This window comes from Loxodonta africana, chromosome 9 (assembly GCF_030014295.1).
Source record: "Loxodonta africana isolate mLoxAfr1 chromosome 9, mLoxAfr1.hap2, whole genome shotgun sequence".
Taxonomy (NCBI): Eukaryota; Metazoa; Chordata; class Mammalia; order Proboscidea; family Elephantidae; genus Loxodonta; species Loxodonta africana.
Genome location: NC_087350.1, coordinates 28152790 through 28161883, shown reverse-complemented (window position 1 = coordinate 28161883; position 9094 = coordinate 28152790). Strand labels below are relative to the sequence as shown.

Below are 9094 nucleotides of genomic sequence, written 5' to 3'. Positions count from 1 at the left end.
ACTGACACGCTCAGTGGTTAACTCATTCATTTTATTTGCATTAATAAGTACTTACCAGACACAGCCTCTGTATTAAACCAAAACCAAACCAAACCCATTGCCATTGAGTCAATTCTGACTCATCGCAACCCTGTAGGACAAAGTAAAACAGCCTCATATGGTTTCCAAGGAGCACCTGGTAGATTGAACTACTAACCTTTTGGTTAGCAGCTATAGCTCTTAACCACTGTGCCACCAGGGTTTCCAGCCTCTGTATTAGGCACTGGGAATTTAGAGAAAAAATGCAAGGTCCCAAGAGAGAAAGATGAATGAACAGATAATCACAGCTGACAGAGGGGCTATAAGAGCATAAAAACAAATCCAAATGTCATTTTTTTTTTTTTTTCAGTTGAGGGAAAGATGGGAAGGATGTAAAGAGGAAGTTTTTTCCAGGGGAAATGACACTTCTGAGAATTTATATATGATGAGTAAAAGTTACCAAGGCAAATTCAGGGTATATATTCCAGACAAATAGAAGACATCTCCAATGTTGTTGTTAAGTGCCATCAGTTCGGTTCCAACTCATAACAACACTATGTACAACAGAACAAAACACTGCCCGGTCCTCTGCCATCCTCACAATCATTGTTATGCTTGAGTCCATTGTTGCAGCCACTGTGTTGATCCACCTCATTGAGGGTCTTCCTCTTTTTCTCTGACTCTCCACTTTACCAAGCATGATGTCCTTCTCCACGAACTGCTCCCTCCTGATAACAGGTCCAAAATACATGAAAGGAAGTTTCGCCATCCTTGCTTCTAAATGGCATTCCGGCTGCACTTTTTCCAAGACAGACTTGTTCGTTTTTCTGGCAGCCTGTGGTATATTCGGTATTCTTCACCAACGCTGTGATTCAAAGACATCAATTCTTCTTTGGTCTTCCTTATTCATTGTCCAGCTTTTGAATGCATATGCAGTGATTGAAGACACCATGGCTTGGGTCAGGTGCATCTTAGTCCTCAAAGCGACAAAGTGACATCTCTATCACACTCCCAACCATGAATTTCATGGTTGGAAAAATTTGTTGTCTTGGTTTTGGTCCTCCAAGAAGCAGACACCAAGGCAGAATTAAACGCATGTGGGGTGCTCACTTCAGCAGCACATATACTAAAATTGGAATGCTACAGAGAAGATTAACATAGCCTTGTACAAGGATGACACGAAAACTCATGAAGGATTCCATGTTTTTGTGGTGATCTTTGCACAACATGGTGAGCATAATTAACATCACTGAATTGTACACATAGAAATGATGGCAATGACAAATGTTTTGTTATATAAATTGCCATAATAAGAAATTAAAACACACACACACAAATATGCATGGAATTTACCAAGGAAAGCACCTCTGAAAGAAAATAAGAAGGAAGCAGGAAGAGGCCAAGAGAACCGTCAGACCAGTATGACTTCTGTGAAGGAGAGAGGAAAGGAAGGCAGGTTAGGTTGGAAAAGGCTTAGATATTCTAAGAAAATTTATGAAGACCTATTGAGGGTTCTGGAGATAGAATTCCCATCCCAGCAGTTCCCAATCTCCCAGCATGGGCCAGCCTTAGCATGTCTACCATACTCCACCAGTGGTGGCCAGTGGTCCATGGGAAACAAGACCTCAGTGTGATGTGGTGATGGTTCCAGAATACAGGATCTGGGGCTGTCAGTTAGGCTTCTGGAAGTCAAGGATCTCAGAGAAACATTTTGAATTGGTCAATTTTTTTCAAGTATTTATTAATCATTCTTTATCCAGTTTTTTAAATGCAATATACATAATTTAATATATAACAAAAATATGAAATATCAATACATTGTTTAACTTGTTAATCAGATGGCATGCTTTAGCCTATGTTTTTGAAATATTAGAAATAATTCTGAAACCCTTTTCTACCCTGAAGAGTTTTATGATTCCCAGATGTTATGGATTGAGTTGTGTTCCCCAAAAATGTGTATTAATTTGGCTAGGCCCTGATTCCCAGTGTTGTGTGATTGTCAACCATTTTGTCATCTCATGTGATTTCTCTATGTGTTGTAAATCCTACCTCTATGATATTAATGAGTTAGGGCTAAATCTACAAGATTAGGTTATATCTTGAGTCAATCTCTTTTGAGATATAAAAGAGAGAAGTGAGAAGAGTGACCACCAAGAAAGCAGTCCCTGAAGCAGAGTGTATCTTTTGGACCCGGGGTTCCTGCATGGAGAAGCTCCTAGACCAGGGGAAGATTGATGACAAGGACATTCCCCCAGAGCTGACAGAGACAAAAAACCTTCCCCTGGAGCTAGCACCCTGAATTTGGACTTCTAGCCTACTAGACCGTGAGAGAATAAATTTCTCTTTGTCAAAGCCATCCACTTGTGGTATTTCTGTTATAACAGCACTAGATAACTAAGAAGGACTTGAAGCACTTATTGATGAAAATCAAAGACTACAGCCCTCAGTATGGATTACACGTCAGCATGAAGAAATAAAAATCCTTACAACTGGACCAATAAGCAACATCATGATAAACAGAGAAAAGATTGAAGTTGTTGAGGATTTCATTTTACTTTGATCCACAATCAACACCTATGGAAGCAGCAGTCAAGAAATCAAACCATGTATTGCATTGAGTAAATCTGCTGCAAAAGACCTCTTTAAAGTGCTGAAAAGCCTTTGCACTAAGGTGCACCTGACCCAAGACATACTGTTTTCAATTGCCTCAATATGCATGGGAAAGCTGGACCATGCATAAAGAAGACTGAAGAAGATTAGACGCCTTTGAATTGTGGTGTTGGTGAAGAATAGTTAATCTACTATGGATTCCAAAAGAACAAACACATCTGTCTTGGAAGTACAACCAGAGTGATCCTTAGAAGCAAGGATGGCGAGACTATGTCTCACATACTTTGGACATGTTATCAGGAGGGATCAGTCCCTGGAGAAGGACATCATGCTTGGTAAAGTAGAAGGTCAGCAAAAAAGAGGAAGACCCTCAACAAGATGGACTGACACAGTGGCTGCAACAATGGGCTCAAGCATAACGATTGTGAGGATGGCACAGGACTGGGCAGTGTTTAGTTCTGTTGTACCCAGGGTCACTGTAAGTCAGAACCAACTTGACGGCACCTAACAACAACAACAGATAACTAAGATACCAGAGTTTCCATACTCCATGAGGAGGTGAGAAGCCAGAGGGAAGGCCAGATCAAGACAGTGTTGTTTCAGGAAAGCCCCTGTGAAGAAGAATAGAACTTAGTACATATATGTTCTCTGTCCCTTATTAGCACAACCCTATATGTCTCAGAGATAAATAATGTATAATTGTATTCTTCTATTTTATTAAGAAACACTGGGATAACCATAGTCCATGTGACCCAGAATATGCAGGATTCTAATATCTGTCCCTGTCATTGACTAATGTCATCATTTTGAATATTGCAATTTCCCTCTATTTTTAGAGGAAATCAAATATTCAATAATAAACTAGAATGCAAACAAAACTATGTTATGCTTTTCAGCAATTATGAATAATAAGATCAACCCTAATCAAATTTGGGAAGCATTTAGAGTCTACTGAGTCCATTAGCTGTGGTGTGAGGTAAACAAAATAAATACTCTTAATGAGAGACACAAACCATTGCTAGCCCTGCTCACACCCTCTTCTGAAAGGACGTTAAAAAAAAAAAAATGTTGCCGTACTGTCTATTCCGATTTATAGCTCCCTTTATGGGCTAGCGTAGTGGTTAAGTGCTACGACTGCCAACCAGAAGGTTGGCAGTTTGAATCCACCAGGCACCTCTTGGAAACATTATGGGGCAGTTCTACTCTGTCTTATATGGTAGCTATAAGTCAGAATTGACTCCATAGCAATGGGTTCGGTTTTATATGACAGGGTAGAACTGCCTCATAAGGTTTCCAAGGCTGTAATCATCATGGAAGCAGATTGCCACACCCTTCTCCTGTGGAGCAGCTGCTGGGTTCAAACTGCTGACCTTTCCATTAGCAGCTGAGCACTTAGCCACTGTGCCATCAGGGCTCCTTCAAGTGGACATAAAAAACAAGACAAAACAAAAAAACATTGCCATCGAGTCAATCGCAACTCATAGTGACCCTATAGGACAGAGCAAAACTGCCCCACAGAGTTGCCAAGGAGCAGCTGGTGGACTTGAACTGCCAACCTTTTGGTTAGCAACTAATCTTTTGACCATTAAAAAAAAAAGAAAAGAACTCCTTGCCGTCAAGTGGATTCCAACTCATAGTGACCCTATAGGATGGAGCAGAACTGCCCCATTGGGTTTCCAAGGAGTGCCTGGTAGATTTGAACTGCCGACTCTTTGGTTAGCAGCCTTAGCTCTTAACTACTATGCCACCAGGGTTTCCAGTCTTTTTAACCATAGCGATGTGCAGTACCTTGGGGCCCTCAGATGACTGGGCTGAGGTGGATACCTAACCAAAATTTACCTAGCCCTACATTAATCAAACATCTGTGACCTATAAACTTGTGCAAGAAGATAAGTTGATCAGATCCCTTCTCTCCGGAATTTAAAGAAAGAGACACAGAGCAACATTGCCAATTAGCAAAGGGAAATAAAGGACTTATTGAGAGGGTCTGGGATGTAGTCTAGGGGAGCAGTGCCTGATGCAGAATGAAAGGAACAGAGTAGACACATACAGAGAATCAGAGATAAAATGACCCTGTGGGCCCTTAGACAGAGAGAAACCAAAGAAAGGCCATGTTTCCCATGTCTCACCAGCTACAGGGCCTGTGAGGCCCATTTATTTCCTGTTTCCTGGCCTACCCACTACAACCTTATAAGAACTCTTCCTTGGGCTGGCTTGAGTGAGTTTCTCTTTCTGCAACCAAGGGAACCATCACTACTAATTTGGGGACTCGGACTGCAACATTTCTGTGGCTTTTAATGCCATCAAAACGAAGGAAACACTCCAAAGCTTGAATGTCTTTCAATCCAGTATCCTCTAAAGGATTTTTGTTGGTATTTTGCTTACTAGATGTTAAGTGACTTATTTATTACTATTATTCCACATTCAAAGTACGTGGAGGCATCAGTTGATTCTGAATCACCATACGAGCTATCCCCATTTGCAAATAATTTGTCTTGGCACCTGCAAATGGGTTCACCTATAAATATGAAAACCTACTTTGGGTTAAAGAAAAATACTCATTAATGTTTCCCAGCAGAACAAAAGAATCAATAAATGTGTTTTCAAATCAGGGTTTTTACCCTTCATTGTGAAGCTTAATCAGAGGAAGCTGAACGTAGAAGAAGAAAAAACTCAGAGCTGGGAATCAGAAGAACTGGATGCTGACGTCAGATCTCCCGGTAACTAGCTCCGTGACTATGAGCACTTGCCTCCCAGTACTTGCTGTTTCCTTATCTCTTTAATGTGGATAACACCTTCCTGAGCTGCTGACCAAGTCGTTATAGGGACTCAGTAAAAAACAGATGCATAGGGGTGACTGAATAGTTTAGACTGCAACATCAACAATGGGCTTTAAAAAATGATGCATTATTTTCTGGTCTATGTAAAATTCTGCCTTGATTATTTCAAAGTGGTGATTATGTTCTCTTTTTGAGATGCAAGAATGTGGCATTCAAGATATACAGAAATGTCAGTTTAACTAATAAGTCTCCAATTTGACACACAAAACGTATACATGAGAACCAAAAAGTGAAGTCTTGCTGTTCCTGACTAGGACATGACTTAGACAGAACTTGGACTTGGCTGGCATCAGTTTTCCTTCCTCGTCTACATCCCGACTTCCTCTCTTCCAATTTCAATCTTAAGCGTCCAAAGAATAGAGAGTAAATCAGTAAATCTCACTTTGAATTGTATGCCCAGGGGCTTAAAAAATACTAAGTGTTCAGCTAAAATTGTTGAACAGTATTCAAATAAATAAATAACTACAACTTCCACTAAACTACTCCTTCTTATACATTAACTAAGCTACTATAACACACTTTTTCTGTCCCACTCATTAGTTGTGTGTGTTTTTTTTTAACACTGGATGAATATTATCAATTTTTTTTGTTTTATTGTGCTAAAAATATATATTAAAACCATGCAGATTCAACGTTTTTTACAGGTACAATTTGATGACAATGATTACGTTTGTCATGTTGTTTTTATTTAGGAATCCTCACAATACTTCCTAAAAAAATTAAGTGTTTTACACCTTCAAATCAATTTAAGTGATTGAGGGAAAAAAAAAAATTGTCTTTGCATTTTTATATTCTCCCTATCGCCTTTAGTGCAGTAGATGGTCATTAAGTAGGTTGGTCCGTTGAATGATAACCTGAACATTCAGTGAAAAAAACCGACCATTCAGTTTTTAAAAATAGAAGGTCAAATCAGTTGTGTCATGACTTGACTGATTAACTCCTCAATCTTCTAAGACCCAAATAGACTCTTCCCCTAATTTTTAAAGAACAGTGGTTTGAACTAAGACGGCCATAGAGGACATTAAGAGAGTCATAAAGCTTTTAATTCATAATCTTTTTATTCACATTTTATACAATTTTATTATTACCCTGAAAATCTACTTTTATTTTAAGGGGGAAAGGCTATCTGAAGAATATACAAGAGATACCTTTGGGAAAAGAGGAAGGAATTGAATTTGAGGTTTTATAGTTTTAAAAGATTTATAAAAGAATGTCTTCACGAAATAAAGCAAGTTCACCTTCTCAATGCTGGAAAATAACAATGATGAACAAAGTCTTTCTGCCTGTGTGAGCACTGTCCTCTGTCCCCAGGCCTGGTGCTGGGTAACTCACAGATATAATTTATGATGGATTCACAAACAAAATGGTCAATGGTTCAGCACAAACCAAACAAGAGCAGACACATTTCTAAACCCAACCGTCATGCTGCTTGCACAATCTGTTGATCCATTGAACAAATATATGTTGAAAGATTAAGCGGGAGTTGACTGCCATTCAAGAAGATAAATGTAGAGTAGACTCATTTTCCGCCTGACTTAATGCTTAAGGATTTGTATTAGAAGGATGTTGGGGGGCGGGCAGGGGCACTGTCTACGGGAGAGGGGAGCAAGGGAAATTCCAGTCACCCAGATCTTTTGAATGAGATTATCTTGCCAAGGACCTCACACAGAGGCCTTTTACACACCGGACTGTCTTTTCCCCTTATTCTTTCACTGTGGAAAAAAAAAAAAAATCTTTTTTTTCAAGGGAATAAGCCAGTGCTGTAGGGGCACTTGCCTTGGCTATTCAGGTCTTGTTGATGGAGCGATAAGAGACAGCATGTTTTATACAGTAGAGTTTGAGATTTAAAAGGGGGAAAAAAAGAGTCAGGCTGTCATAAAGGCACATTGTTATCCAGCTGTCTCATAAAAAGGCTGCTAGCCATTAAGCTATAGAGAGAATTGAAAGCCTGAAGCAGGGAAACGCGGTATTCCCGCTGGTGGGGCCAACGCGATCACCGGGCAGAGAGTGGGCCAACCCTTATTCATCTCATGCTTGTTGACACTTTCCTCAATTAAGCTATGAGGCAAGGTTTCTGGAGTTGCATTTTTCCAGCTTTGCTGGGCTGAAAAAGACAGCCCTTCACCCCTGTTGATCCTGTTACGAGTATTTGAGCCTCACGAAAAAGCTTTGTAGAAAGGAAGAAAAAAGGAAGGAAGGGAAGGAGCAAAGAAGGGAGGGAGGGAGGCTTGATGGGAGGAACGGAAGATGGGAGGACGGAAAGAAGGAAAGAAGGAGGGAAGGAAGGAAGAAAGCAGAAAATGAAAAAGAAAGTAGAATTTGAACAATGTAAGTGGAATTTCCTTGGTTTGTAAACCCAGGACATGGTTACAATACCATAATGCAATCATGTGGCTTCCTTGTTTAGCAAGCTGCAAACAATTCTCAGAGACAACCAATAATTCTGGCCTGATCTGAAATGCATTCAAAAAGAAAACAACTGAGCACTGCTAAAAGAGATAGATCTTGCCCCACTGGACTACAAGTGCCAATAAACGCATGCACTAGAAAGTAATTCCCATCCATTCAACATTTATTGAACACACCAATGGGTCACAACACAAGAGAAGAAACCAAACAAGCTTTCAAAAAGCCTGGTTATTGTCCTTGCAAAGTGCGCGTGCCAACAAAGATCATGTGGACATGTCCACAGAGAGGTTAGTTTCCTTTTGAGTTGATGGATAACTTAAGTCTTCTAAATTGGGTAAAATTTTAGCCAGGTGCAAGATTTAAGCAGTGCTGTGAAGAAGTGAGATGGCATTGGTGGTTCAGTGGTAGAATTCTCACCCTCCATGTAAGAGAACCAGGTTAGATTTCTGGCCAATGTATCTCATGCACAGCCACTACCCATCTGTCAGTGGAAGCTTGGGTGTTGCTATGATGCCGAACAGATTTTAGCAGAGCTTGCAGGGTAAAATGGACTAGGGAGAAAGGCCTGGTGATCTACTTCCAAAAATCAGCCAAAGAAAATCCTATGGATCACCATGTTCCTATCTGCAACCTATCATGGGGATGGCACTGGATCGAGCAGTGCTTTGTTCCGTTAGACATAGGATTGCCTTGAGTTGGCGGCTGACTCAAGGCAACTAACAGCAACAAAAAGTGAAGTAATAGGAGGTAAGTATGGAAAGTTTCACAAATACAGAGTAGATATTAGGGCTAGACTAGAAACAGTAAGCAAAGTAGGCTAAGAACATTCTTATTTGCAAAGCAAAATGATGAGTTTGGAAATGAAGTGGGCGTTGGGTAAAATGACTGATGAAAGGCCTTGAAATTATTTTTAGCTCGTTGTATGAGCCCTTGTTTTTCCTTTTTAACTGCATCTAATGCAAGATGGAAAGTTGCTACAATATCAATATATGCACATAGTTCTCTAAGCCAGGGTTCTTTGGGTTCTCATTGTTTTTATCTTTTAATTTTGTTCTCATCGGATTTCCTCCCCTGAGTTGTCACAGACCTCTAGGTTGGAGAGGATAACAACTAATGTAGTCTAGCTCACTACTTCAGTTTGTGGTTGCTGTTGCTGTTTTATTTCACTGGGAACTTTTGTTGAGATTTAAAATGATGCCACACACAGGTGGGTTTGG

The 9094-nt window shown here is 40.1% G+C and overlaps 1 non-coding gene across 1 annotated transcript; it reads left to right on the top strand.

Annotated features, from left to right (window-relative positions):
- Positions 1-1120: 1120 nt before the first annotated feature.
- On the top strand, positions 1121-1226 carry LOC111749898 (U6 spliceosomal RNA). The gene has a single exon (XR_002785071.1). It is a non-coding gene; the product is annotated as a U6 spliceosomal RNA (small nuclear RNA).
- The last annotated feature ends 7868 nt before the right edge of the window (positions 1227-9094 follow it).